Source organism: Battus philenor, unplaced genomic scaffold (genome assembly GCF_028537555.1).
Source record: "Battus philenor isolate CCGP_79_NKW_IND1 unplaced genomic scaffold, ilBatPhil1.0.hap1 SCAF_17, whole genome shotgun sequence".
Taxonomy (NCBI): domain Eukaryota; kingdom Metazoa; phylum Arthropoda; class Insecta; order Lepidoptera; family Papilionidae; genus Battus; species Battus philenor.
Genome location: NW_027181679.1, coordinates 13,306,709 through 13,324,296, shown reverse-complemented (window position 1 = coordinate 13,324,296; position 17,588 = coordinate 13,306,709).

The window sequence follows — 17,588 nt, the reverse complement described above, 5'->3', positions numbered from 1 at the left end:
AAAATAAAAGGTAGAGAAGATCTTTTCTTCTCTTCTTTTTGTTTTCTTACTCTACCACTTCTATTTATTCTCTATAAAACAGACTCCGTCCCTTATACGATGGGAGTGGAAGAGAGTTTCCCAAAAATGTGGACTTAGTGACCTTCTTTCACAAAAATATAACAAAAACTCGTGCGAAGAATAATAGAATTATTATACGACCGTGTTAGCTGTTGAATAAAAACATTAGCCAACCAGCGGCGGTGTAGGCGTTGAAAATTTGCAATTCTAGCTTTCAATTCATCCTGAGGGCCTCTATAAAAACGTCCTGAGCCATGTTCGAACCAAAACTCAAGTGTCCCGGCATTAGTAAGTAGAATTTACGCCCCGTTTTATTTGCCACTCGAATTTCAATGATACCGTGTCTTCGCTTCTGCAATAAACGGATCTACCAAACCAAATCCTTTCACTTTCACAACGCAGACCGTTGCCGACCTTTTTTTTTATCCTCGGCTCTCCGGCGGGCCTGTGATAATATTTGGCGCCATATTTCAACGGAGGCGAATTTGGACCGTTTATTTCGAAATCTACAATAATGCCTTTTACGTGTACTAATGTTAAGAACGATTTAATTTCCTTTCTGTTTGTATTTGCTTTTATATTTGTACTTTTCGACTAATGCCCGCATTCAAGAAAAGAGGAATGAATGAAAGGTGATAAGAGGCAAAGGCAAAAGAGAAAGACAGCAGAGTTGTGAAAGAAGAGACCGAAAGACAATGTGAAGTATAAAAGAAGAGAAAGTAAATAATTAAAAATTATGTGAATAATTAAATTTGCAAAGTCCCTGTCCCACAAAAGACAGGGGGTATGAGATAAAAAAAATGCATTCGGAGGCTTCCGTTACTTTCAATATGTCGACAGTCCACCAGTGGGAGTCGTACCCACGCCGCGTCTACCGGCTATTAGCCGCCACTCGAAAAAGTTTCTATAGCTTTTCAGTGATTCTGGTTCTTCTACGGATTTTCTTATTTCTGATGCAATCTTTCTTTTCTTTCTTCTTATGAGGCCCGTCGTAAGTGATCACGTCTCGGATCCGTATGTCATCACCGGCAACACACATTCAAAAACCTCCGTTTTTAAACATTGCGGTATTTTGGATGAGAATAGGTTTCTTTTATATTGAATAAGAATAAATATATAGTGAGGTTGTATACAGTAAAGATGCGATTGGTATACCAGAGAAATCTTTCTGTAATCTTTTACAAGAAGAGTAAATTTAAAAAATAAAGTATCTCTATCGTACTGAAGAACAAAGGGTTGTTAAGAGTTGATATCGACTTATCTCTGAATGGTGGAATGGGCTTTCATAGCAAATTTGGTAGTATTATTTCAAATATAGTTATGTAAGGATAGGAGTACGGAACGCTATTTTATTGCAAGGAGGTTTTTTAGACACACACGGGACCTCAGCTCTGAGTATGGTACCCGGCGTATTTTCCAAAGATGGACCCACTGTAAATTCATGGAATGCTCAAAAGTTACATCCTATATTAGAACAAAAAAGGGCTTGAAGATTCTAAGGCGTTTCGCACGCAAAGATTCGGATATAAAACTGTGATTGAGGGATTTCATAGACTTTAAATCATGTTGATCAAGTTCAATTTACTTTTCAAGTCAACAAAGCAATACAAAGCTTCGTCGATAACTACTTTCTTTTCTGTTTTACATTCTTTTGTTTCGTTCAAACTTTCATACGCATAGAGAAATTAAATTAAAAATAAATATTTGTGTAGAAGCGAGTCGTGAACATTTTAGAGCAACAGAAAGCAAATTTTCGCTTTGTAATATTTAATGTTACGATATACCAGTTTTATTACCGACGCGCCGATCGTTGATTTATTTGGGAGCCGATAAAAAAATATTTAGGGCTGCCACGTTGTACGCAATACCGGCTCTCGACAGCCCTGTCCACGGTTAAGATTAAAAAACTTTTCCCACGAGGCTCGCGGCGGCGCTCGAATATGAAATTTCCAGAAAAAACCCACCCCGATGACCGAAGTCGGGTACATTAAAAAGATCTCTGTGCCGGATAGGCAATTAAGAGAATGAATTCCAAGGTCCATTCACTAGACTGCTTTTATAAAACGTACTGTCGCCCTGAATATAACTTTATAGGCGGTCATCAATTCTATTAAAATTGTGACTAAAACACCCTGGTATGTGACTTGTGACATCTCTTATTTTACAGTAATTTTATCACAAAGAAATTTTATTTAAGAAAGGGACCAATATTTAGCCACTTCCGCACATGCAGTGGTAGTCGTGCAACAAAGGAGTTATGTTACCACAGAGTTAACATAGAGTCTGTGTTTGGCACTAATCGGTGTAACATAACTCTTGAAGATGCCTCGTGGAGGGGTGAAACACATGTTGAGTGATTTAACGGTGGCAGTTATGTAATTCGCTGTGTTTGCCGCATACGCATTTATCAGCGGGCTGGCGGGCGGTGCACTTTGTTGCACGACTACCACTGCATGCGCGGAAGTAGCTAAATATTTGTCCTTTTCTTACTTATGATGGACTTCCGTAAGGTAACGCCTGATTCCATTAAATATAAAAGAAATTATATTTCATATATTTTCTATAAAAAATCCAATAAAAATCATTTATATTTAAAATTCAAACTTGATAATTTTGTACATAACAATATATAGAAGGGAATATACCATAATCGCCACGATAGGCATGCGGGTTGATGATCGCGGTGTGATATTAAGATACGCAGAAGATACTGCTGCCCATCCTCTAGAATACTTCTGATTAATGATCAAAAAGTATATTATATAATATTGTATCTTCAGGATGGATGCTACATACGATTGCAATTCTAAGGCTCTTCCGCTTGCTACCACTGCACTCCTCCCTCCCCCTTACCCCCCCACCCCCCTTACCCCTCATATACCTTCATTGGGTGCGTGTGCCATTCAGTAGTCGTCTGACATAAACGTCTATCATGTGAGATGTGTTTTTTTATTTATTCACATTTAGTAAATCAAAAAACCACATATATTTTAAGGTTAAGAACGCCTGTAACCTTTCTTTATTTTTATTTGTTTTTATACTTTTAATATGGACAGTTTGAGTCGCGTTGCTGTTTTGTATGTTTGTTTGTTCTGTCAGTCTATCGTTACGTATTATTTTACTGTTATCTAGTTTTCTAAAATTATAATAAAATCTGTTTATACAGTTCACAAGCACGACAACACCTTTTATAGAAGAAGACTTGTATATATTATTAAATATATGTCCTATCTCGATATCTTTTAAGGGTTATACGATATATTGTGGTAATAAATTTCGTTATAGATCATTGAAATAAAAGCCTCTTGGGCCTTCCGTTGTATTTATTTATCGAACAATAGGCGGAGAGTGTTCCTCTGTAGATCGATCCAAAGACATCGGGGCCAATAACATTATTTATCACGATTTATCACGTTATAAGAGGGCGAAGAAACAATACATACCTCCTAACCCCCCACCTTTTTCAGGAATAGGTAAGTGGGTCGTAATTGAAAAGGCATGATTTATACCAATCCCCTCTCACTCTTGCCCCCGCAATATTTTCGTCCGAAATTCGTTTACTCGAAAGGGTTTCACTAAGAAACGTCGAGGGGGGAGGGGTATTCGAAATGGTGGGGGACCGTAAATTATGGCCTTTTAAATTCCTTTCCCTTTGTTACCGTTGTTACTTTTTTCGCGACAAAAGAGATTACGCCATCTATCTTCCGCGAAGCCGGTAAATTGGTTATGTTGATAAAAATCTTTTATTAAATTATGGTAATATATATGCGGGTCATTTTAATATGGACAGTCCGTACGAGTATTTACTGCGTTTATTTATTATCTAGAATGAAATTGATTTCACTTAAAATATTTTTTTTGGTTTCAGGGGTAGACGAATCTTTCAGATGTTCAAGATACTCTACCTCTGGGGGGAGGACATGGTTAAAATCCCCTCGGCAATCACAGTCTGCTATCACGTAATAGCATCCTTCAACTAAAGCCTTCTGCAGATGCAAACGATTCCTGTTCCTGTGGGAAATTTATAATAATAAATACAGATACCTTTTGGTGACCATCTTCAGAGAATTGCCATCAAAGTCGAATGCATGTTTATTATGGTATATACTCCATAGATATATTTGTGTGTATCAACGAATGTAGAAATTGTTTAGTCGAAGCTCCCGGGCATGTCTTAATGCCTAATAAGAAGTCTTTTTTAAATGGCACCCGCTATTGGGGGCCTTTCGTTCCCCTATTTTATTTATGGGACAGGGACGTTTTTATCTTTTATTGGTTCACTTTCTTTTCTTTTTTATTTCCATACTCTTCTGTCATATTTCACATGATCTGTCTTTCTTCTACTTACATTCTACAATTTCTATCTTTCTTTTACATGTTTTATACCGTTAAATCTTTTGGTTACCACATTAATTTTACTTTATCTTATCTTTTACTTAATATGAAGTCTAGAAATTCGCATATTATGTAAATTTCAGAAAGGTTGGTAACCTTTATTTTTTGAAGGTATGTCAAAAAAAAAAAACTTTTCTCTGGTATAAACTTCATCTATGTCATTGGTATATGATAACCTAATATCACCTTGGTACAGAGCATAAACATTATCTCTCTAAAAAATAAAGAAATTTTAAGTCAAAGATCGTGATCAATCTGGTGACACTAAAATCAAGTCAAGAGAGGCGCTTCTTTTCATGTTCACATTTAACGACAAATATAAGTAGAATAAATTCGTTTGATGGAGCCGAAAACGACTCCGTTTCGAACGCCAGCCTGCCGCGGAAAGGTAGCCATTTTGTAAATAAGCCAAAATGAAAAGTAGTTTCGGATGTGCGTGCCGCGGCCGCGATCCGTATCTTCGCATTTTATTCGTATATTTATGATTATTTTAGTTGTTCCGTTGAAATTTTCCCTTTTTTGTTTAATGTCGTTATTTCCTAAGAGAGCGCTCTATGCGGGGTACGCAAATTGTCTTTTTTTATGTTCAAACGATTTTAGATACGATCGGAATTTTAAGAAAATATGGTACTAAAATGTAGATTATAAATAGTACAATTTATTTTGGAAGATTTTCGAATGGTGTCTATGAGAACTAAAATGATAGTGAAGATCGCGGATAGCCGTTGCAAGCGGTCGGCGCAAGACCGATCATCGTGTTGATCTTTGGGGGAGACCATAAGTCTGGGTCTTGCAATGCCTACCAGCTGACATGATCATCATGAAACAATAACTGACCTGTCGTATCGTCCACTGTTCGACATAGAGTTCTATATGTGATAGAGTTCTATATCATATGGCCGCCTCTACCAAATGCCTTAATAAAAATTTATGTCTACTTTATGGGTTGTCATTCTACACTAAGCTTCTTTGATCTCCACTCGATCATTCTTTTCTTTTCAGTCATTGGACTCCCACTGCAAGGCCTATGTCTCTCTCAAAAATGAACACGATGACCGGTCCTGCGTTGCATCTAACGACTACCCAGTACCCTAACCATGTCGTCGATCAACTTAGCAGGGCCTCACCACACCGTAGACATGGCTCATGATCCCTACTAAAGAATCTCTCGGCCCCTTATATACATAACTCATCATTCTTTCTTACTCTCAGTGTTATGTAATATATTAATTAAAATAAATTGTTAGAGTATGTATATAATTAAGACCTTGACTGGACTCCGTCTAACTTCAAATTAATATATATATATATATATATATATATATATTCACGATCACTTGGTCTCTTATTTAGACGTCCAACGTTACATTGATCCCATATTGGGCGCCACTATGACAAATCTATTTTCCTGTTATCTATCAAATTAATTAAAAGATATACAATATGTATATTATAGAAATAAGTTATAGTATGTATATAGTAATATACTAAATAAAAAAATAGATTAATTTATGTAATAGCATCGCGATGCATGAAAATAAATTATGTAATCCTAACCTAACCTAACTGTAACTCGATGAACAGGACAGAATAGGACTTTACAAACGTGAGCTTAGAAAAGGTTCGGTTTATCCTAACAATATTTCACAAGACGCCACTACTGTACCATATTTTTATAGTAGGATACGTTGGAAGCGTCTATCGTTCAGCGACAAGGTCTTCGCTATATATATACTAGAGCACTGCCTTCGTAAACATTTATACAAATAAAGAAAGTATAATGTATTGTTTAAAATATTTGATTTGAAATGACAGATTCATTTTTTATTTACATATAAATTTATTGTTGCGAAACTGGAAGACGTATACACTCCTCGATTCCCCCTCTTTGATTGAAACGATACAATTTAAAGTTTAAAAGTGAAAGTATAAAAAAGACTGTCGCTGCGATATTTCAATGATTAGGTGTTTTAAAAACATAAACGAGCGCCGTTTGTTTTTAAAGAACAATCGTAAAAAGTTTTTAATTTCCAACACCCTGTATTGTGTAATGGTTGAACGACCTCTCTAACTGACAATACGTCTGCGTCTCACTAAAACCTTTTCCAAAGAAAATTATTTCAAATTATATGTTTACGATACGAACAATATATGAAAACCAATTCCGCAAATCTTTTAACGTGTTAAAACAAAACAGTTAAAACAAACAAAACAAAACTAAAAACATAAAGTCATTAAGACAGTAATACGTAAAAATTAAACAAAAACTAATTTAACAATAAGTGAACAATTCTAAATACTATATACATGTAGCCGAGGTAGCGCTGTGGTTAGAATTGAGACTTATGTTCGTAGGTCGTAGGTTTAATTGCCTGGATACAATCTTATATAATTCACATTGTTTATAAATTACATAGGATTGTTATGCTCAGAAACAAGTTTGAACAAACTGCAATAGCCAACCCCCCTGCCAAGAGTGGCAATTATGGTAGTTCCTTAGATAAATATATGTTATGTGGACTGAAATGATGAAAGAGGAAAATAATAAGAATATATATTTCACAAGTTGTTATAAAAAATATATGACTCTACGAACAAAAGGTTAGTAAAGAAATCAAGACACTAAAGAACTTTAAAACTTCCAAGTTTCCCCAACGCCACACTAAATATTTACGCTAATGCAAAGTAATAATTTGTTTCTGCTGATTACCGTTCGTAACAAAGACATCTCACGAAGTTGCGGGTCTCCAAAGACCTCAGCGTTGGCTGTTGGCGAGATTAATAAAACTTCCACTTACTTGTTAAACATAATTTCATCCAACGACAAACTTCATGCTGAAATTCAGCTGGGTTTTATACTTTAGGTTGAGTGCTAACAGTATAATACGACAAAAGATTTCATAAAGTCGAATGACAAAGAATTCGTGCCATGAACAGCGTCGGGTCGCTGGCTCCGCGCTTTGTGTAATTAGAGACCGATGTTCATTTGCCACTGGAGCTTGTCTTTGTGACTTCGCATCTTTGTTTGCGTTTTTGACTTCTGATTGCTGCATAGGTTCTATATATATTTAATTTAGACTTACGGAAATTTCTCGAAAATTCCTTTATTAACTTTCAATATTTGATAGCGTTTCTACAGAACCAGAACTGAGGAGACCCATGTTTACCAATTTAAAGTGTTGGTAGTATTGAATCAGACCGTGGGGCATCTGATCAGAAAAAAATTAGAGGAGGGGATCGTGGCCTCCATAATGGAACAAGAGGAAAGTAATAAAAGATAAAAAAATGCAACAATAGTCGGAAAAACTTAAAATAAATTCTGTAATAATGAAATAAGAAATAAAATTTATGATATAGATATAAGTAATAACAATAATAAAACGAAGAAGAAAAAGACGTGACGTATGAATGGCAATGGAAAGAAAGATTATGCATATATAAATAATTATGAGAAAAGAGTTAGAGAAATCGAGAAGGACGAAAGAAGAGCAAAGAAATAAAATTAGAAAGTTTAATCATTTGAAAAGTGAGAGGCCTTTAATAACGGTGCTATAAAAAGTTTTTGTGGGCAGGTCATATAGCGCACAGAAAAATTGGTCGCTGGGGTAAATATGATACAGAATGAAAGCCCCTTCTGACCATACCTATTGGAAATCAATGCAGGAGATCCAGGTCCAGCACTAGATGTACAACTGTAATGATAAAAATGATTCTAACTTTGAATCATTCTTAGTTATCACTTATGTATAGGACAGAAAAGTCAAAAGAGCTCAATTTGATAGATATTAGGATCAAAATGAACTCTATTGATAAGTCACAATATACGTAGAACTGCTTTGTTGTAATTTTCTCAGATGACGTCATAGAGAAGACGTACGGATGCTACCTTAGATATGGCCGTGGCGTGTTTTCCCATGCTGCTATAAATCGTCGAAGAAAGAGCCTCCGAACTCTTTGCGGGTGCATGAAAATTTAATGTAAACAACGCTCCTTGAGTTACTAAGTGGACGGTATCCAAGTTTATTACTTTGCCCAATGAAGCATGCCAGCTAATGGTTTCTTTTGATAAGAATTCAAAGTAGCTTCATTGAAACTAGCTGCGGGGCTCCCCACATGTTACTCCGGAAGCGGATTTGTTCGAGAAATTCAATGAATTTTAAAACGGACTTCTTGCTCGAGATCCGCTGTATCGCAATTGTGGTTTGTATGTACTGTTCAATTTTTGAAATTCTTATAAGAATTTCAAAGAATAAGATCTAATAAGATTACTTCTTTTGTTTCTTCTTTGTTATGTTTTTGTTTAAAAGATATATTCTTTAATTATTGTCCCTCCTAGATCACCACAAAGAGCTGTCTTACGATTCCAGCATCCAGTGACTTCCAGGAACCTTGATTATGTCGTCCGTCCTGGTCGGATGTACGAGCGATGTGACTCACTCACTATCACTTTAGACAAGCAATTCTTTAAGTTGCTTTGGTCCTTCTGAGAAGTACTGCATGTACTTAGCATATATAGCAATGGTTTTGTTAAACATAATATTAGATTAAAACTACTCTAGGATATTTTGGTATCACTTCGGCTGATATCAGATGTTAAAACGTTGAAGTCAGGAGACATATACCAAATAAATAAGAATTTGTACATCGTTGAGATGAATTTGTAAAGTTTGATGAATGTTACAAACTTAATTACTGTTTGGTACATTTAAAGTAACAGGATTGGTCATAGGTTTAGAATCTTAAAAGGCGTTAATGTGTAGCTCTTTTACTTTCAAATTATGTATGGAAATTATAATCGAAAGATAAATTGTTTCAGAAAAAAAATGTTATGTAATATAAAAAAGTAAATGAAAGCATTTTCAAAATTCGAATTATTACGCATTAAAATTTAAAAATATTTACTATCTGTCCTTGCAATGGTAGAAGGTACAACTTTGTGATATTCCAACGGGAGAAAAATGAATGCATCATATTTCACACTTTGTACAGGGCGAGTGGAAATAAATAGGTAATAAGGCTTTTAAGATTTTTGATGAAAAATTAGCTATAAATCTACCATTTTAAAGATTTTAATTCTATAACCAACTACAAGACCTGAAACATGATGTTCAACACAGTTTTAATTACTATATACAAGTCTAATATAGGTGGAAAGTTTTAAAAAGTTTTTTTACGTATTTGTATATCTTATCGGTGCAGAAAGGTGTTATGCACAAGTAAGTAAAGAAACATTTTATCATTGCTATATTAACTTAAGTAAATAGATTTAGTAACCATAATAGTACAGTACCCGGCAATAAATATTGTACATCGATCTTTGGAAAGAGACAATCGGCTAATTTCGGCTTCGTAGAGCGTTATCTCTATTGCACGAAGTAAAACGACTGACAAAACGTCACATAGGTAGTGTGGGATAGAGATAGTGCTCTACGAAGCCGAAATTAGTCGATTGTCTCTTTCTAAAAGTCGATGTGCAATATTTACCGCCGGATACTGTATGTACTAGCATTAAAATCGTTTAACAACGTTCAAGTGTTTCTTACTTCGTTCAAAACAAAGAACATTCACTTCTGTTATAAAAACTTAAAGGCTCTCCGACAAAAGAAATTTTCAAGAGGCCACCGATTGAGAATTTAAACGGAATGGAATGGTCGACCCCGAAGCTGAGGGTTTTCGGGGGAATTGTTTGAGGTTTAATCTTTTTGTGAAGTGTTTTTTAGATTTTCATTTAGTAAAGAGAGTAGTCGAAAATCTTGACGATATTTGGAGAAAGCGTATGACTTGTTCAAGCAAAAATTATGATAATGATTTACTAACAATATTTAATGGAATCAGGCGTTACCTCGCGGAAGTCCATCCTAAGTAAGAAAAGGACCAATATTCAGCCACTTCCGCACATGCAGTGGTAGTCGTGCAACAAAGTGCACCGCCCGCCAGCCCGCTGATAAATGTGAAATTACTAAACACGTGTTTCACCCCTCCACGGGGCATCTTCGGGAGTTATGTAACACCGATTAGTGCCAGACACAGACTGTGTGGCTGGCGGGCGGTGCATTTCATTGCACGACTACCACTGCATGTGCGGAAGTGGCTAAATATTGGTCCTTTTCTTACTAACAATAGTTTGAAGATGAAGGTCTTAGTCCAATGTGTCTTGCCGGTGATGACATATGGAGACGTGATCACTTACAACGGGCCCCGTAAGAAGTTTAAAAGTCACCCAGAGAGCGATAGAGAGGGCTATGCTCGGATCAAATCAGAAATCTGGAGATCCTTTGAAGAACCACGTTTACTGACGTAACTCGAAGAATTGCTCGTTTAAAATGACAATAGGCGGAGCACATCGCTCACATAGCAGATGGTCATTAAAGCCGAAAGATCCTCAAAAGGTGAACAACTTAGTTGAAGTCACGGGAAATCACTGGATGCAAGTAGAATAAGACAGGTCATCGTGTCGATCTTTGCTAGAGGCCTATGCCTTCCAGTGGGAGTCTATCGGCTGAAATACGAAGAAAGGTTTTGTATTTAATTACTTATGTAATTACAGTCTTCTGTAAAACCTAACTAGCTAACTATCTAATAAAAATTCTCGTGTCACGGTGTTCGAACTTGAACTCCTCCTAAACGGCTTGACCGACTTTTACCAAATTTTATATGCGTATTCAGTAGATCTGAGAATCGGCTAATATCTATTTTTCATACCTCTAAGTGATAAGGGTGGTCCACCCCTAAATTTTATTTTTAATTTTTTAGACAATTTTTTTGGTTTTTATTTTATTATGATACAGCATACAAAAATACATACAACCTTAAATTTTCACCCCTCTACGATCAACCCTTATTTTTTTTGTTAATTAAAACCCTATTTTTTTGCAAAACAACGTTTGCAGAAACAGCTAGTAAATATATAAATTTTTACAAATGAATTATACAGAGCACATTTATGTCCAGCTATACACGTTTTACCAAAATAATAATGATGATGTCTTAAGCGTTTTACTTTAAATAAACATTATTTAGTATCATATTTTAAATTTTAAGCTGTTAAATCGTTAGCGTCCAATTAAAAGATGTTTAATTAGGTTTGTAACACTTTATAAATTTATTTAGCACAAGTAACAAATTTTTATGAGCGATTGAGGGCGAGCAAAACGGACGTGCATTCACCTTGGGACTCTGGGGCGCACTGAGCTCCGTGACCGAGCGAAAGCGAGTAGTAACAAAGGCGCAGGAAACAAAAGACGCCCGCGTCACCGGTGCGTGCGCGTGCCCACTGCACTAAGTCGGCATATTAGGTTCGCCCGTCGGTTTTGCTTGCTTAAAAAATTTATATTAATTATTTATTTAGATATTATATTAGTGTATATACGACTCCCACACTGTGTATTAGCTTTTTGTAAGAGCGTAGATAGTCCAGCGGTAGAGTACTGAAACTTACGATCGTGAAGTCGCAAGTTCGAAGGATAAAATTTTATAATTGACACTGTGCAATAATTGTATAGTATTTCCACTACTCATAAACAAGTTTCCAAAGGATGGACAACAGAGTCTGTAAACCATAAGACACTGGTATAGCAGACCCGCTTGCCAAGCGTTGCGGTTGGTGATAAAATGTGATAAAATAAAACTCAAATGTTTTATATAATGTATTATAGAAAATAAGTAAAAATGTAATAAGAAAAGAGGAAAGAATTATAGATGAACAGAGCAAAAGGGTAAGAAAGTAGAAATGTAGCATGAAAGATAGATAATAGACCGAAAGAGAAAGTAAAATATGAAAGAAAAGCGAGTAAATAAAAAATCATGTGAAAAATTAAATTGCAAATAAAGTCCCTGTCCCACCATAAATAGGGGTACGAGAGGCCCCCAATAGCGGGGGTGTTTTGAAAAAAAAAAGTTGCGGTTATGGTGAGCCTCTATCGAGTGAAACGATAGTAAATATAACATTATGTTATTTATGATATAATATAACAATTAACTGATTTTATTAATAATAACGTTAATAATAAAACCATTGGATGTGCAAGTAGGCGTCTACGAGTTGAAACAACGAAGAACTTTTAAAAGAATAAAACAAAACGTTAAAAAGAAAAGTATAGTCTTACTTTCTTTATTATAACTTTTTTAAAAGAATCTATAAATATAAAAGGAGATCAGTTGAAGCATTAACATTTCTTTTGGAAAGTATTTCTCGAGCTTAATATTAAAAACGTACAATGAAATAACCTAATCTGAAAAAGGGAATTGTTTAATATTCATTTTATACAACCTTTCCACAGCGAATCTCTGTAATTCCTTCTTCTACTTTTTTTTTTATTTATTATTCGATTTAATATATACGATTTCCGACAAAACAAAGAACGGAACAATCCACTCGGTTCTTTAATACATTTTAATATTCATAGGTCCAGAAATGTGTCTATACAACGTCGAGTCGGAAGTTTCTTGTTTCCTTATTAAACATTCATATTAGCCTTTAAATAATAAAATCTCTAACCGCCTCCCAGAGGGCTTGCGGTGGAACTATGTTAAAGGGATATAAACTGGAAGGCCAAAGACCTTGGCCTTTCAGTTTTCGATACAAGGCATAATTGATATACTTGTTAACTAACACATCGCATTCAGCTTCATTATAATATACAATATATTTCAAATAACATATAAGCTAAACTGAACAATTATTTAAGATAGTTAAAAACTAAGGTGATATGCGAAGGCGTTCCCGCAGGTTAAACAAAATTCTTTACAAAATACCGCGTGGTTTAAGCCGTCTCTGAACAGCAGAATATCTTTAAGATAGATATAGATATAGATACAGATACAGATATAGGTACAGATACAGATACTGATATAGATATATACATAGACATAGATATAGATACAGATAAAGATATAGATATAAAGAAAGTGGAGGAGAAAGGGATATAGAAAGAATTGGTTTATTCGTTGAAATATTTAACAGAACTATTATTATTTATTTTGTTTTAATCTATTTTATTTTCGTCTCTGTTCTGCTTTGTTAGGTGTTATAGTTGTGGAAAAGCAATATAAAGAAATTCCACAATAACACGCTTAAAAAAGTTTACCAGAGATTTATACGTATACACTTTGTCATATATAGACTAAATGAAATCAAAATCATTAGGCGACAGCACTACCAATGATTCTCATCATTTAAATATTCGTTTATTTATTTATTGCGATATTATACTAGCATAGTTTAGCAACGCAGTAGAAGGTATCTTGTTCACAGATATATTCTGTATGAAATTATCTAACAGCAAAATCAATTTTGCATTCAGGTCTTTTTATTATTCTTCTTTTTAACTAATTGCTGCTCACTACTAGGAATAGGCCTCCAAATGTTCTCAGGTCTCCCTCTTCTACCTCTCAGTCTTCTGATATTGCGCTGCACTCATTCAGCGTCTTCCTGCGAACTTGACTACACCCTTGATCCACATGGTGAAAGGTCTGCTCATTCTGCGTCTACCGGCTTGTTTAATATACTATTATAATGATCGGCTTTACAGTGGACGCGGCGTGGGTATGCCCCCCACTAGGGGGATCGATGAGATAGTAAAAATTATCGTGGCAACCTTTGAGAAAGGCATATGTCTTGCAGTGGGCATCTATAAGTTGAAAATAAGATGTAAGAACAAAATAAATGAATAAAAAAAATAAAATAAATGTACCTAGCCACCTTAGAGTAAGAAGATGATGGAAGAAAGGCGAGGAAAGAAAGAAGGTATAAAAGAGCAAAACGAAAGATATTGTGAAGGACGAAAGTAAAGAATGGAAGATATTGTGACGCGTGAAAGAGAGTGATTAATAAAGAAAATACTGAAAAAATTATTGAATAATAAAGTCCCTGATCCCAATAAGTCAGGGGTACGAGAGGCACCCAATAGCGGGGGCCATAAAAAAAAAGTTGAAAATAAGAAGGAGAATCATCACCTTTGATAAGACCATGTATACCAAAGGCTTATCTTGATCTGCCGGTTCGTAATTGTCACGTTTCCGCCCCAACTGGTTTCAATTGTACAGGCGATGTACCCTTCCTACTGCCACTTAGAAAAATATTCTTAACTACGTCATCTACATTGGTTCTTTTCTTCTCCGCTTCTGTTATTAGAACATTTATATTTTGTCCCACACATGCAGGGATGCGCAGTGCCCTGGAAACGTTGACTACAATGAAAATAGATACGGAAAGCATCGCCTTAATGATGGGCGACGACAACCTTCGCCCATCATTTCTGTCGTTTGCTCGCAGGGTGGTAAGCAATGCAATAAAAAATAACAAAACCAAATAGGAAAACTTGAACCAAAATGAATAATATGCACATGTAAAAGAACTTATTAAATAATAATGTAAGACAAGACTCTAATGCATTAAAAAGTCTAATCTAAACAAACCTGTGATATTAAAAGATAATGATAGAAAATGTAAGAATAAAATAAAGATTACAAATTAATTTGTACCTAGCCACCTAAAAGTAAAAAAGATGAGGAAAGGAAGGCGATGAAAGCAAGAAGGAATGAAAGAACAAAAAAAATAGCAAGATGTTGTGAAGGATAAAAGGAAAGAATAAAAGAAATTGAAAAGAATGAAAGTGAGTGTAGAATAAAGATAAAACCTTGAAAAAAATATTCGTAAATAAAGTCTCCCGACGAAAGGCTCCCAATAGCGGGGGGCAAATAAAAAAAAACATTTATATTAAAATAAAATCAAGTTTAAATGTTTCAGGCGTACGATGGCTTTGATGTGTGGTGTTCCGCAATAAAATTACAAGTTCCGTTACCAATCTACCGGTTGACATAGTAGTTATGTGTCGATTCAGAAATCGTCCGTACATTCGAAGTAATTTCGTGTAGAGTTCGCCGGTTGAGTTCGGATCGCACCTATACGTATGCAATTAATTCAATACCGTTTTCACAGTGTAACTTTGTTTTTAGAAAAGTAATTGCATATTTTTTTATTACGAGTTTGCTACAAATGAATTTTTTTTCTGCCAATACTTCGTTACTATGATTAAATAGCAGACATTTCCAAAAAGTCTTAAAAACAAATGCAGGTCGTAAAATAATTGTTTTCAATACGAAAAAAAGAATATTTAAATAGAGATGACGTATACGATAGTATAAAAATGTCCATAGAATAGCAAATGTGGCGTAGAAATCTGTCAAAACAGAAGACAAAAATATCGAAAACAAAGAAAGAGAGAAAGGGAGAAAGAAAGAATGAGCGAAGGAGAGAAGGAGAGAAAATTAGAAAGAGAGAGAATGAGAAAAAGAGTGAAGGAGAGAGAGAGAAAGACAGAAAAAGAGAAAGAAAAATTGACGAAATTAGTTATTGTGCTATGTTTAATGTGGGAAAATAAACTTTATCAAAAAGCTGACGTGAGTGAAGTAAAAATCTAAATAAAAAAGTTAAAATAGCGTAGGAAAAATTAAAAAAAGATAAAAATCTAAAAAGCTTAGAAGAAAAATGATGTCTATCAAGTTGCTAGTATAACTAGGAGATTGACGTTGACAGTAGAAAAAAACAAAAGAAAAAAGTGTAATAAAAATTATAAGGGCGCCCTTTAACAAACCATTACAAGAATATTTTCCTTTTCTGATAACTTTATTTTTTCTTCTCTCTTTCGACACATAGATACCCGCTGAAGGTATAGGCCTCCCTCAAATATATCTATGGAGGAATATCGCAGTGTTGTATTATGGTACGCATAGGACACTGCCCTTCACATCGAACCCCTGTTGCACGATGCACCGAACATTCATCACACTTATACTCATTAGTAAGAAAAGGACCAATATTTAGCCACTTCCGCACATGCAGTGGTAGTCGTGCAATGAAATGCACCGCCCGCCAGCCCGCTGATTAATGCGTATGCGGCAAACAATGTGAATCACACAACCGCCACCGCCACTGATAGTGCCAAATTAGTGCCAAACACAGAGACTCTGTGTTTGGCACTAATCGGTGTAACATAACTCCCGAAGATGCCCCGTGGAGGAGTGAAACACGTGTTGAGTAATTTGGCGGTGGCGGAATACTGTTCCTTTTCTTACTTAAGATGGACTTCCGCGAGGTAATGCCTGATTCCATTAAATACTTATACTCATAACACGGCGGCCGCGCCCGCTTAGTCCGCGTTTAAGTAAAGTCGGTCTGGAGTGGCCCGTGGCGCTCTTGACCGCTGAGTGGTCCTCGCTTCGAATAACTTACACTACACCTTATTCACTACACTATACACCTACACGGGTATAGTCCCTCTGTGTGCGTGCGTCTTCGTTGTAACTGGAGTAAGATCACCTAGCGTTAAGTTTTAGTTCGTGGACCTCCTGTTTCCACGAATTAAATTTTGATGAAGCAGAACATAGCCTAAATAGGATTGCAGCATAACTTCGAACACATCGAATGGTTAAAAAATGAACGCTGCTGTCCATACTTTGAAAACTTGTTTGTGGTTAGTGACAATGCTATATAGTTAATGCACAGAGTGTGAATTATTTAAGACTGTGTTCTGGAAATCGAATCTGTAACCTACAATGCAGCACTTCACAAGGTTCTAGTGTCTAGGCTCCTAAGCAGAAGTACAAAAGTCCGTATCTACAAAACCGTAATACGACCAATATTGATGTATGGCTGTGAAGCATGGACGCTAACTTTGAAAGAAGAACAAAAACTGCTAGTGACCAAACGCGTAATCATGCGGGAGATCTTAGGACCAGCGAGAAATCAAGACAGATCTTGGAGGCTCCGAAAGAATGCCGAAATTGAGACTTTAGTAGCACAGCCAAATATCTTTGGCGAATATAAAGCTCAACGAATCCGCTGGCTTGGTCAATTGGAGCGAATGAGATCGGATCGGAGCGTGAAGATAGCGTACCTGGAAAAACCGAGGAGTCGAAGACCAGTGGGTAGACCCAGGTATCGCTGGATCGATCGCGTTGAGGCAGACTTGCGCGAATTGAATGTCAACCAATGGCAGACGATGGCGCAAGATGGAGGAAAGTGGAAGTCTCTCGCTTCGGAGGCCAAGACCCACTTTGGGTCACTGAGCCAGCGGAGTAAGTAAGTAAGTAACTTACAATAGCAAGTCTCAGTTCTTTACCACTGGGCTATC